The sequence below is a fragment of the Nicotiana attenuata genome, chromosome 2 (genome assembly GCF_001879085.1).
Source record: "Nicotiana attenuata strain UT chromosome 2, NIATTr2, whole genome shotgun sequence".
In the NCBI taxonomy this organism is placed as follows: Eukaryota; Viridiplantae; Streptophyta; class Magnoliopsida; order Solanales; family Solanaceae; genus Nicotiana; species Nicotiana attenuata.
In genome coordinates this window covers 20,808,784-20,823,514 of record NC_031990.1, presented here as the reverse complement: position 1 = coordinate 20,823,514, position 14,731 = coordinate 20,808,784, and the positions used below count along the sequence as shown (strand labels likewise).

The window sequence follows — 14,731 nt, the reverse complement described above, 5'->3', positions numbered from 1 at the left end:
TTTTCCTCTTTGATTTAAGGCTATAACTCAAATTTTCCCTCGAAATGCGATATCTTCTTCATAGTGAATCAGTAAATAGCCTTGAATGGCCATACGTTTGTTAGAATCAGTGATGGTTTGCCAAAGATTGGCCACCAATTTTTCGTAACTAAATATTTACACATGGCTAATAATAATTGTGGATAGTATTTATGGGCACGAATGGGCTTCAGGTTGAAGCCCAAAACATTCTTAGGCCCTTCTAGAAATCAGGTCTTGTTGCAGGCCTATGGAGGAGGCAAATGCTCCCAGAACAGACCCAACCTTTGCTCCGATTGGAGCTTCTCCTCTAGGTCCGATGCTCAAATTGACTTGAGAATTTAGAGTTCTCATGACTCCAGTTGGGTTTGTCCATTTCACTGGGCCAACTGCCCAGGCCCAATGGCCTTTGTGAACAAAATCCCAGTGATTTACAACTCACAATATTCATACACCATGGCAAAGAAAGGAAATAACTACGAATTGAAATAAGCAGGAATACACATGATCTAAATTTGAAGTGACATCACCAGATCGTTGTAGCAAAATCATAACCTTCAATTCTAGAGTACTAATCTCTTTAATTACATTTTTATGACCAATTACATAATCTCACTAGAATGCAAGTGGTGTTCAAACTCATTCAAAGCCTTTTAACTTCAAAGCAGCCTTTGAATTACTCTTATGGCTCCAATTTGGCTTTGAAGTTAGAGATCTAGCCAATCAAGGGATATATCCACAATCTCGGGCATATACATAGTGGACTGCTTATGTAAGCATTAACACCACAAGGATAATTCAAATAAGGACACAGAAATATGCTAATCCTTATTAACCTGAGTTCATGTTCAAATCAGTATGTTGCAGCAGATTCGATTACTGTATCCATTAAATTCAGCAAGGAGAAGAAGTAAATTCATCTCTACCTAAATTTAAAACTGGACGAATGCAAACAAACATAGAATGATTAATTAACTAACAACAACATCCTCTATTGAGAGCAAGCATTGAGGTAACTCACATTTAAGCATCAGATATCAACAATAACATTTCATTGAAGCAAGGAACACAATCATTATATACAGCATGGAAAGAATCAGTACTTGAACAAATTCACAGGTTTGAACAAGAATTCAAAAGTGTTTCTAATCGTTTCAGGAGAACAAAATAGCAAGGAAATTTGGAACTGACCTAATCGCATAAACAAACACTTCACAAGCCAAATAAAAGAAAAAGCAAGCTCAAGTGAAATTTAGCAACAACTTCAGCAACAACACAACTCAGCTGGAATAAAATAACGGGAAATAACAATTTCTTCAAACTCAAAAATCTTTCAAAATCCAGGAATTATACAACAAGGAATTGAATTGAAATCAACTTTTGAATCTCCTTTTGTTTTGGTTTTTCAGAACTTTTGGTGCTTTAGCTCTAGAGTTTTTTATTTTTGAATATCTCGTGAGTGAAGATGAGAGTGTAAGGAAGTGTCTGTGAAGGTGAGATATTATGCAGATGAGAGAATGAATTGAGACAAGTTAGAGTCTGTACTTTTGTAACAGAATTCAGCATCTTTTTCTGTTATTTCCCTTTCTTTTTACTCCCTGCTCTTTTATTTATTTACTCCTTTTACCCCAAATAAACGGACCTTCCTCTTTTCTATATTGCTAAAATTCCCTTTTCTACTCTCTTATAGAAACTTCAAGTCAGTTATATAAAAGATTCTCTCAGTTTAATCTCCTAAATACCCTTTAAAAGCTATTTACCCCAAGGACCTGATTTCATAGACCTGTTGTGACCTTAGGTCAAAGGCCCACAAACTTCACTTGAACTCCCATTCCCCATTACCCCAACTTCAATTTGATGGGCCTAACCATTTCACACAAAATCAGGCTCAATCCTAAACTAAACCCAAGCGGACGGACTGAATTGGAACTCATGTTCAAATGAAATCAGCAAACATCAATTAATAATCAAATAAATCCTAAGACCTAATTCGAACATGTAATCAACTTTCAATCTAAATAGGCAATATTAGATTCATTAGCTAATCAAGCAATCAATCATCATTTGAAATTGATTGATAGTTAATATTAGATCATTAGTTATTATGTACCTAAAGAAAATGAAGAGAAAGGAATAACCCCTTGAATGAATCCTAGTCGGAGCAAAAATTTCGGCAGCCAATGGCCATTGCCCCACAACCACAGGTATGAGCTTGAGTGGTGGCTGAGGTGGTCAATGACGTTTGACCGTTCACCGACGACCGTGAAACTAACAACAATCGATAACTCTCAGCGAGAGCAGTCTATTGATGTAAGTTATGACGTGAAACAGGCCAAAACGAAAAGGGAAATCAAAAACGGGGTAAACTCAGGTTTTTGAAAGTCTCAGATCTACTAATCGACAAGTTTGGGATGGATTTGGAGAAAAATAATAGTAAATAGTAAATTGGAGATGATGGCGTGATGGAGATTATATGGTGGTATTTTGGGCAGACATGGAGTGGTGTCGCCGCTGTGGGACAATTTTTGGCGGCAACAAACGGCAGAAGAATGGTGAAAGAGATTGGGGAGGTCTGAGAGGTTGTTTTGGGGGTAGGGGTGTCTCCGAAAGGGAAGGCACGGTTGGTTGTGAACCGTTTGATCATAGGAGACGAAGGGCTAGGATTGAAAGGGATCAAAACAGCGTCGTTTGGGTCTAAGAACGGGATTGGGCCAAGTAGAGAGTGGGGTTGGACGGGTCTGACGAAATTTGAGCCATTGGGGTCGGCCTAGTTTGGAATGCAAGCACAAACAGACCTCATTTCCTCTTCTTTGTTTTGAATTTTAGTTTTAACCATTTGATTTAAAGTCCTAATTTCGAACTAGTTTTGAAAAAATAACCTAATTATTTATCTTATCTAATAACTAATTAATTAAATCTGAATTATCGAACTAAAATTAATTTATTAATCAAAATAACTAATGTATTATTTTGTTTTTTTTGTCATTTTCGTATTTAGTAATGCAAATTATGTGTAATTAGGACTTAAAATGCAATTAGAATGCAATGAATAAAATCAAAAGTATTTTTGGTAGTTTTCTATGATTTAAAATGCTCCTAATAATGCAATTAATCTAAAAATGCAAACAAACAAACAAGGAAATATCTTTAGAAATTCTACAAAAATCAAAATGTTAAAATCTACTTTTGTGTCTTTTAGAAGTGATTTATACTTAGGGCAAAAATTGCGTGCTCCATTAATTTATTAATTCAGATTGCATGCCATTCATTTTTCATTTAAAATTGCAGGATTATTTTTTCGCAAAATACTTGAGTAATGTTATGGAATTATATTTATAAATATTAATATTTTTATCAAGCATGCAATTCATGATGTTCTTATAAAATATGTACTTTTAATTCTTATAACTAGTTAAAGTAAAATATTATTAATTTACAAAATATATGTCAATTATTTTTACAATATTAGTTACAAATATATTATTAGTAATTAATATATTTTCAAGAAACATTATGTATCTTTAATGTCAAATTTAATATCATTTATAATGACACATTTTTCTTGAATCTTAATTTTTAATTTTTGATAATTAACTTTGTATTGAAGGTTTAATCTAACTATGTAATTATATTTGTGCAACCAACCAGTACAGTTGTAATTGCACTGTAATTAAGATCATGCCCAACTATGTCTTATAAAAAGGACTAAGCAGTCGAATCCCACAGAGAACTTAGGCTTAGTTACAGTTGTTCAATATCGCTAAGAAACACATGTCCAAACAATTTCCTTATTATAAAGATTATTATGTTTATTTCTATCTAATTAACTAACAAATCTAAAAAGCAGTAAAACTATCAATTAACAAGGAAAATGATTGGAGACAAGATTAAGGAGGTCTAGAGTTATGATTTCACCAATTGTCGGAATCCTTCCCGCTGCATCTTCTATAGTTTCGCCTAAGTATCCTCTACCGATCATGAGTACTTCGGGTGTCATAATTCTCTTCCAAGCAACTACCACAATTTACTAGACATATTCTTCCGAACTACGCTAGCTGACACTAATGCACTGGTCACTAAGATCACACCAAGGCTTCGTTATTCCTAATCCTACCTTTAGACCCTCCGTATTGATCCCTCACATACGTTAGGAGTTATGTTGTTCGACAACTACCTAAATATGTACTCTTTTCCAAGCAATACACACTAAATAGGCACAGTCAATTGATGGTCATTCAATCAACAACAACAAACACGTAGTTGAACAAGTAGAGAAATCCAACGACTCAATTATATAAAAACATAACAATAATTCATCCTCCAAAAGGTTCCATCAAAACCCTAGATAACAAATTAGCTATTCATAATAGTATGCAAAACTACAATACTTGAATTCAAAACCAATAATGGAAATAGAAGAAGAAAGAGGGAAAAACGTGAAGTTGAATCCTTCTCCTTCTTGCTCCTAGCGTGTTCTTGCCTCCCTAAAGTCTTATCTCCTTCCAAAGTAGTTTTAGGATGTATTTATATGACCTAGGTAGGGTGGAGGGCCGTCCCAGGCAATCCAAAATCGGATAGGAGAGTTGGAGGGCGTGTCAACTTTCGTGCAACGCGCAAACTTGGACGCGGACTCAGCTTTTGCAATTTTCTAGTTCACGAAGCGATCCGTACCTTCGCTTCGCTTCTCTGTTTTGTGACTTCATTTTTCTCCTTTTTCGCATCCGTTTTCGTGCCACGCACAAAATTGGACGAGCTCCCAATTCTTTCCATCTCTTCTTTTTGTGTCGAATTGTCATATTTTGATCATTTATCATTCAAACTCGTTCCTACACATAAGAAACACATACTGAGTATATTTTACTTCAAAAACCATGTAAACTCTTGTGACTCACAGAAGAATTAATATGCAAATATACTAAAAAATATGCACTTTTCATCCTTTATCAACACCCCACACTGAAACTCTTGCTCGTCCTCGAGCAACATAAATTTAAGCACATAGGCAAGAAATACATGTCAAAATATACTAAGCATCACCCCATTGACAATGGTTTATATCAACGCTTAGATTCCGATATAAGTACTCTTCATACTCTCCTCATTTTTTAGACCAATGCCAAGACTATTCAAAATATCTGTGTGACTCTCTAACATCCTAGCCACAAAAATTGACTCCACTACATTCATTCGCTTCTTGTGCAAACTAAAGATACGAGTTCCTTACCAATCTGTTGTAAAGCATGTGCCCTCACAAACAAAGCACACTCAAATATGAATTCAAGTATAATTTAAGGACTCACAGAATGATAGAATTCACTCACTCTCACAAAGAAACTCATGTGCCTCCAAAGCTCGTACCATAGGCTTGCCCGTAATGTAAGTCTCTACTAATTTAAGCTTGCAAAGTCTTGGATCAATTAGGTCTTCATGGGTTGTAATGTAGGCTAAGGGAAGGGTAGGATATATATGGATAATAGTGACTAATTCTCCTAAGCACTTTTAATACAATACACTTTAACTTTTAAGCACATCCTCTTCATGATCACTCAACATATCGCTACAACACCACAAATAACATAGCCCATTGACTTTAAGCACATCTACATAAGCACTAGCACATATCAAAGTGAATTGGAGGGATATTTTTTTGTTCAAAATCTTTTCAACACCCTCCATAAATTGGTATTTTGCGACTAGTAGCTCTCTCTATTCACATATGCACTTTTTGGCCTTTCTATGGTTCTACTGAAAAACTACCCAATCTCTTTTCTTTCAATTCTAGTGACTTAAGTGCTTTCGGAGGTAAGGTTCAACAAGATCTAATTAAGAACAAAAAGGGATTCATCTTGTAATGTGGGTACCAAAGAAAATGCTTACAAGCTCAAATGGGTTAACAAAGGATAATTTTTATCACTGGTAGGTAAATAGGCAAAAGGATCAATCAAAGAAACGCCTATATCATTTCCTAAACTCACAAGACTTAAACATTTCGCTGCGACTCACACACAAGGCAAGTTCCAGACTAACAAGGTATGGCACAGAGTACAACCAAAATCTTACCTCACACATTGCACATGACTTACTCAGGACAGCTCAGACCCCACTCTCAAGTTAAAGCAACTAGAACAGTCATAATATAATCCAAACACTAGGAAGTAACAACAGGAGTCAATAGACAAGCCCAAGCGTCAAAAGAAACGCATATACTCTCAAGGCATATAGTCACAAGAATAAAGAAGAAAGTACTCAGTGCAAATGCTCCAGCTCTAAGCCTAACATAAAACATGTCAATAAGTATAGATACTCAAGTTCATCCCTTTCCATTATCTGTTGAAAAAAAAGCTTTTTGTTTTTTTATTGTTTTTCTTTGGACCTTAAACTCTCAAGAAAACTGTCTAGGAAGTCCATCGTCGGGAAAAGTTCAAAACTTTATGAAAATTCTATCTACAAGAAAAAAACTACTATTGGAAAAGAACCGTAGCCATAAGAAAAAATAAGAGGGATTATTATTACCTAATTATTTTTTTTTGAATTCTTTTAACACACATAAAATAATACAACTAAAATAACATAGAAAACTACCCAAACAGTCTCTTCACCCCACACTTAAAATTGTGAATTATCCCCAATGCACACCCATTAATATAAGAGGGTAAAAGAAACTCCCTGGTAGCCGAAGGCCGAAGCATTAGCAGCTCATGGGGTTCTCCCAGACTTGGTTCTTACAATCTCACTTGCTTTTGCTTTCTTCCAATGACTTTACTTCCCATGCTCCTAAAATATAAAAAATGACACTACAAAAATAATATAATAAAATAATAGTAAAAAAAATTATAAAAAGAAAACAGTAAAGCCGGTTTGCCTCCCAACAAGCGCTTGATTTAACGTCGCGGCACGACGCGAATCACTTTTTGCCTCCACCTTGAACATATGAATTTGTAAGGATCCGGCCGGTCGTTCCGAGAGTTATAGCCTCGTTCCCCTATTTCCTGCTTCTTTTGTGTTCTTCAGCTATATTATGATATACCAGGTTAGTTGGTTCGGGTTCGGAGTGGTTTCGGAGTGAATTGAGACACATAGTCTCTTAATTGAAAGCTCAAGTTGGAAAAGTTGACCAGATGTTGACTTATGTGTAAACAACCTTGGATTTGAATTTTGATGGTTTCGTTAGCTCCATTAGGTAGTTTTGGACTTAGGAGCGCGTCCGAAATGTGATTTGGAGGTCTGTAGCAAAGTTAGGCTTGAATTGGCGAAAGTTAGAATTTTGGTAATTTTGGCCGGCAGTGGAAATTTTGATATCGGGGTCGGATTGGATTTCCGGAAGTTGGAGTACGTTTGTGGTGTCATTGATGACTTATGTGCAAAATTTGAGGTCATTCGGACGTGATTTGGTAGGTTTCGGCATCGTTTGTGGAATTCAGAAGTTTAGAAGTTCTTTAGGCTTGAATCCGAGTGTAATTTGGTGTTTTGATGTTGTTTTGAGTGATTCGAAGGTCCAACTAAGTTTGTATGATGTTATAGGACCTGCTAGTATGTCTGGTTGTGGTCCCGAGGGCCTCTGGGTGATTTTGGGTGGTTGACGGCTTGATTTGAGTTGAGGAATTTACAGCTGAAGTGCTGTTGCTACTGGTGTAACCGCACCTGCGGAGTGAGAACCGCAGGTGTGATCCCGCAGAAGCAAAGGAGGAGCCGCAGAAGCGGCAGAGGCCAAGCTGGGCAGGAGTCGCAGGTGCGAAGATGTTCCCGCACCTGTGAGGATCGCAGAAGCGGGCAGCTGGGCGCAGGAGCGAGAATGAGTTTCAGGTGCGATGGATTCCCGCACCTGCGATGGACGGAGATACGGTCTTGAAACTGCAGGAGCGGAGACTGGAATTTTAAATTGGAATCCGCATCTGCGATGGAATTTCCGCAGGTGCGAAAAGTCTGGGCAGAAGCTTAAAAGGCAAGGGTTCGCAATTTTGGTCTTATTTCCACATTTAACACTCGGACTTAGGCAATTTTGTAGGAGATTTTCGAGGGAATCATTGAGGTAAGCTTCTTGAACTCGTTTTGGATCATAAACCTTGTTTCCCCACTGATTTCCCCACCTAATTAGCAAGATTTCAAAGTGTAATTTGGGGGTTTAGGGCTTGAGAATTGGAGAGTGGATTTTAGGGATTTGGGTGACCAAATGATTTTGGATTTTGTTGAAATTAGTATGGTTAGACTCGTGAGTGAATGGGCTTTCAGTTTTTGTGACTTTTGTCAGATTTCGAGACGTGGGCCCGGGGGCCAGGTTTTAGCCAATTTCGGAATTTTTCTTGTGGAATTGATTCCTTTAGCTGATATTGATTGTATTGTATTGCTTATGGCTAGATTCGGGACGTTTGGAGGCCGATTTGAGAGGCAAGGGCATTGCGGAGTAGGATTTTGCTTGGCTTGAGGTAAGTAACGCTTCCAAACTTGGTTCTGAGGGTTCGAAACCCCGAACTATGTGTTATGTGATTAGTATTGAGGTGACGCTGCGGGCGTGCACCGTGAGAATTGTGACCTGGGTGATTCTATGGCCCCGTTTAGTGACTCTATCATGTTGATATCCATGCTTTCATCATGTGACAAAGTAATTAAGCTGCAAATCATGCTAGATATCATGTTTAGGCTTTATGCTGGTATTGTTATGATCCTAAGGGGTCCTTTCTTGCTGTCATCTCAATATTTTCATTAATATTCCGTACTCAGGCATGTCCATGCATTTTTATATCATATCTCAGTCTCAGTTAGTTATTGATTCATCATATCATTGTTCCGGGTTTGTTTTCATGACATTGTGAGCCCGTGGGTGAGACTGGAGAGATTGATGACTGAGTGAGGCCGAGAACCAGGTTATGAGTGACAGCTATGGGATCGGGCTGCACACCGTAGCGGTTATATTGATGATTATGATAGCGCTTGGGATGTAGGAGCCCCTCCGGAGTCTGTAACACACCCCAGTGAGCGCGGATGATATTATTGAGGGATAGATTTCCCTGGACATGGATTCGTCCGAAGTACTTGATACTTGGAGATGGATTTCTCCACAGGGTTAAATTGCCCTTTTTCCTCGGTACTGGGTGACTTATAGTGAGTGTTGTATATGTTTCGGGATGGATTTCCCTTGGCCGGATGGCCATATACAGTACCGAGTGGTTGAGCACTTGAGAGTGGGAGCACATAGTGCATTTCATACAGTTTGTGCATTGGCATGTAGAGATAGCTGAGTAGTATACCTTACACTGTTTAGATCTGTATTTACTTTATTGCTTTGAGCTGTCTATTTAACTCGAAAGCATGCCTATGTTTCTGCACATTTATTTCTGTTATATCTGTTGTGGTTGAGTTCGTCACTACCTCTCAATCCAAGGTTTGGACTAGTTACTTACTGAGTTGGTGTACTCAGGTTACTTCTTGCACCCCCTGTGTAGATCCAGGCGATACGATCGCAGCAGCGGTTGCTTATTGAGGTTCTAGAGTTCGGAGACTATCGAGGTAACTACATTGCATTCACGGGCCTTGACTCTCCTTCTTTATCTTTTGTCGTATTTTTAGTTTATTTCTCTAGACACTGTAGTGGATTGTATTATGATCTAGACGCTCATGTACCCAGTGACACCCCGGTTTTGGGATGGATTGTATCGTATATTTGGGATTCCTTATGTTTCAAATAGTTTTCTTTAAATGTTAAATGCTTTCGTTAATGTTTTTAAACTTATTGTTGTTGTTTTGGGTTTTGTTGAGTTGAGGCTAGCCTAGTTTCACGATAGGCGCCATCACGACGGTTGATTTTTGGTCGTGACAGAATTAAACCCCAAGTTTTGCTTCAAGTTTATTATTATGCTCCTGGAGCGGTTTATATTCTTGCGAGCCAATAATTAAATAAATTCTCATGCACTTTTTGGCTCTCCACCGAGGAGTGTCACCTTGCCTAGATGACCTTGAAAATTTTAAAATATAAGGCTCATCTACCTCTTCCCTGGACTCCTTTTATGCTCAAGGTCCATTCCCATTTCATCGTCTGAACATAATGTAGAGAAGTGTTTGGAATGAGGTCCAACGCGCTCAAATACATGAACTTCAAGATTTTTGACATCCTCAAAACCAATCACACTGGATCAACCAAATTTGTATACTCAATGCCCTTGTTTGACTTTAGTATTACTTCTTCAACATCGGCATCCTCAAATTCTAGCTGGTTAGAGTTTTGGGGTTCTACTTTAGACCCCTCCATTTTACCTCAATTTCCATCACTAATGCACACTGCTCCTGGCTACTATCCATAATATTAACATGTTGAGCATTAAAAGCTTCAACTAGTTGACTCACTTGGGCCTCCAAGTTGCAAATAGTTGCATCTTGCCTTTGTACCCGCAGTTGTGTCTCATCATTTTTTTTTCACAAGGTACCTTAGCATATCTTTGATCTCTTTCAGGCTGTCATCCTCAGGTTCTTTGTTCCTGTTAACCTCACAATTAAAAGTAGAACCATCATAGTAAGGGATTGGGGATGATAAGAAATATAAGAACAATCATGAAAGTTACCATCTTCACCACCACATATATCACACACATTACACGCATAAGATTGAGTTGGTGCACATAACTTGCTCTCAGGACTATTTTAATAATTTTGCCATGGATGGTTTCCTCCACAATATACATAAGGAGGATCAAAAGTAGAAGTACCAACATCAAAACTCTCATAATTCCAAGATGTCATGTTTCTCAAATCAACAAGTAAAAAAATCAAATACTAGAAAACAAAAAAAAAGTTCAAACTTGGAACCTAGCAATATGTACACCTACAGCTACACCGTTAGTTCCCCGGCAACGGTGCCAAAATTGGATCACGTCCAACTATGCCTTATAAAAAGGACTAAGCGGTTGTCGTAAATATAATCCGGTTTACATGTCCTGAGTCGAATCCCACAGAGAACTAAGGCTTAGCTACAATTGTTCAATATCGCTAAGAAACAGAAGTCCAAACAATTTCCTAATTATAACGATTATAATGTTTATTTATATCTAATTAACTAACAAATCTAAAAAGCAGTAAAACTATCAATTAACAGGGATAATGACTGGAGACAAGATTAAGGAGGTCTAGAGTTATGATTTCCCCAATTTTCGAAATATTTTCTGCTGCTTCTTTTATCGTTTCGCCAAGTATTCTCTACCGATCGTGAGTACTTCGGATGTCGTAATTCTCTTCCGAGCAAGTACCACAATTTACTAGTCATATTCTTCCGAACTACGCTAGCTGGCACTAGTGCACCGCTCCCTAAGATCGGACCAAGGCTTCGTTATACCTAATCCTACCTTTAAACCGCCGTATTGATCCCTCACATACATTAGGAGTGAAACTACCTAAATATGTACTCTTTTTCAAGCAATACACACTAAATAGGCACAGTCAATTGGTGGCCATTCAATCAACAGCAACAAACACGTAGTTGAACAAGTAGAGAAATTCAACGGCCCAATTATATAAAAACAAACAAGAATTCTTCCTACAAAAGGTTCCATCAAAACCCTAGATAACAAATTAGCTATTCATAACAGTATGCAAAACTACAATACTAGAATTCATAACCAATAATGGAAATAGAGGAAGAAAGAGGGGAAAACGTGAAGTTGAATCCTTCTCCTTCTTGCTCCTAGCATGTTCTTGCCTCCCCAAAGTCTTCTCACCTTCCAAAGTAGTTTTAGGATGTATTTATATGACCTAGGCAGGGTGGAGGTCCGTCCAAGGAAATCCAAAATCGGATAGGAGAGCTGGAGGGCGCGTCAACTTTCGTGCAGCGCGCGAACTTGGACGCGGACTCAGCTTTTGTAATTATCCAGTTTGCGAAGCGATCTGTGCCTTCGCTTCGCTTCGCTGTTTTGTGCCTTCATTTTTCTCCTTTTTTGCGTCCGTTTTCGTTCCACGCATGAAATTGGACGAGCTCTCAATTCTTTCCATCTCTTCTTTTTCTGCCGAATTGTCATCTTTTGATCATTTAACATCCAAACTCGTTCCTACACATAAGAAACACATAATGAGTATATTTCACTTCAAAAACTATGTAAACTCTCGCGACTCACACAAGAATTAATATGCAAATATACTAAAAAATATGCACTTTTCATCATTTATCAAATTAGATTATGACAAACACACGGATCGTCGTAATTTAGGTTCTGTAATTACTAGGTTCTGTAATTACTACCCTAATAATTATTCCAATTCCAATTACCTGGCTTTCCAAACAAACTCTTTGTGAATTTACCTTGTCAAGCAAGTGGATTTTGAACGTCGAATAGTTAAGCAGAAAAAAGAAAAGGAAAAGGATGGAGAGGGAAGTCAACTTTTTATTTTAAAAAAAGTGCTAGGTAATAACGCAAGATAAGATTCTTTAATAGCGGAAGTCTCCGAAAATGCAGAAATAATATTTATTGACAATTTGGATGACTAGTAACTCTAGCTCTCTTAGACTTTAGAAATGTATTCCAATGGTTAAAATAGTTTTTCTTAGTTTGAACATATTTCGTTGTTGGCTGGCCGGTTGGTTAAAATACCAAGATTTGCACTTTCGGTTATGCGATTTGATAGTTGTTAGCACTTTAAATATGCAATTATATAGTAGTTAACTCTGTGAACTCTATACAATAATATCCCTCGTTCCCTCCCACTTTGCGGAAAATATTAATATCGCATATGTCACTTGAATTATACTAGACAATTGTACCTTACAAATCACAAAATTAATCAAGTGAGAATATAAACATCATTTCTAATCAATGATTAAATGATAAAATTTTATATGAAAGGCATATGTATTGGTTGTAAATTGTGAGGCACTCGGGTAATTTATCTGTCACGACCCAAAATGCATTAAGGGTCGTAATGGCGCCGGACACCCTGTCAGGCAAGCCAACATCAAGAAGTTAATTAAATTTCCATTTTAGTATTTGTTGAAGTCATTTTATTTATACATTAAACCATAAATAATGAAATTCACAGAAATAAACATGAAGTCTTTAACAAACTAAATTTTGAATAATCCCATAATCATCCCGGAACCCGGTGTCACAAGTGCATGAGCTATTTCTAGGAAACAATGTAATACAACAACCGTCCGCAATACAAATTTGACAGAAAGTAAATACAGTAATCTCAAAGAGGCTCTGCTGGCTGCGAGTCGTCACGAGAAGTGTAGCTCACCTAAGTCTTCGTATCAACCAAGCTGCTACGCCCACAAGGCCACTAGAGATACATGTGCCTGTGCAACAAAAATGCACAACAAGTGTAGCATGACTACGAAAACAACGTGTACTCAGTAAGTATCCCGTCTAATCTCGAAGAAGTAGAGACGAGAGGTCGACTTCAACACATACTAGTGGTCCAATAATAATATACCAATAATATAGCAAATCAAGGATTTATATAAAAATAACTGTAACTTAATAGCATGAAGCAGGTGAACAATTGTTTTATTAATAGGAACTTCCAAATTCATTTGCATCATTTATACATTTACCTCAAGTCAGGGAAGCAATATCATTATTATTAGATTGCAAGTCAAGCAATACAAGCATGCGCAAATCATGCCGAGATCGTACGACCCGATCCAACAATATTTAAACTGTGCACTGCCAGAGGGTCAAATGGCGCGAACCATAAATGTATCTATTTAATCTACCGAGGCGTTCGGCCCGTTCCACATGATATAAACACATTCAAACAGTCAATTAAGAATTCCTCAAGGAGCAATTATCCAAGAAAAAGGCAAATTTCTCTTTTAAAAATCAAGAAACGACGACTAGTCTTTTACAAATTTATTTACTTGTTCAATATGTTTTAAGCATTTTTAAATTGACAACAAGATTTCAAAAATATTGAAAGTAAAGCATGCTTTTGGGTCCTAGACAACCCGGACTTAAGCATAATAGTAGCTCCGCACGGACTCTCGTCACCTGGTACGTACGTAGCCCCCACAAATAGAAGCACATATCCAATTAATTCACCTATGGGGACAATTCCCTCTTACAAGGTTAGAAAGGAGACTCACTTCGCTCCGGAGCCTATACCCCAATTCAAGAACGCGCTCAAACCTCCAAATCGGAGCCGAACGATCCAAAAACTATTCAAATGGGGTAAGAACTAGTCAATACATGATCAAAAGTTCATATTCCAATTATTGAACTAATTTCCCAACCATAAATGCAAGGTTTCTAAAATTCTTTCCCCGGCCCGCGTGCCCAGATTCTGGAAATTTTTGAAGAAAGTTGTTACCCATAACCTAAGGATCGAGAATATATAATTTCTACTCCATTCCATAACAAATTTCGTGGTTAGATCTTGTTTTTATAAAAATCCTAGGTTTTCACCTATACCCTTGATTTTTCCTAATTTTTACATGTTAATCTACCCATAATCTATGTATTTAACTCATGTTGTGTAGAATTTACTTACCTCAAAGTTCTAGGTGAAAACCCTCTTCCAAAAGCTCCAAAAATCGCCTAAGAGGATGAAGCGAAATGAAATAATGGCCTAAATAATGGCGAAATGAAATAATGGACACAACCCTCTGATGTTGCATTTGCGACACCAGGTTCGCAAAGGCGAGGGTCGCAAGTGCGACAAAAGCCTCGCAAATGCGAAGCCTAGGCTCAGCTGTTGGGATCGCAAATGCGACCATAGAGTCGCAAATGCGACGTCT

General features: G+C 37.6%; 1 long non-coding RNA gene across 1 annotated transcript; it reads right to left on the bottom strand.

Moving 5' to 3' along the window:
- On the bottom strand, positions 478 to 2,615 carry LOC109245035. Its single transcript, XR_002070773.1, has 2 exons — positions 2,129 to 2,615; positions 478 to 956 (listed from the first exon to the last, which is right to left on the bottom strand). It is a non-coding gene; the product is annotated as an uncharacterized LOC109245035 (long non-coding RNA).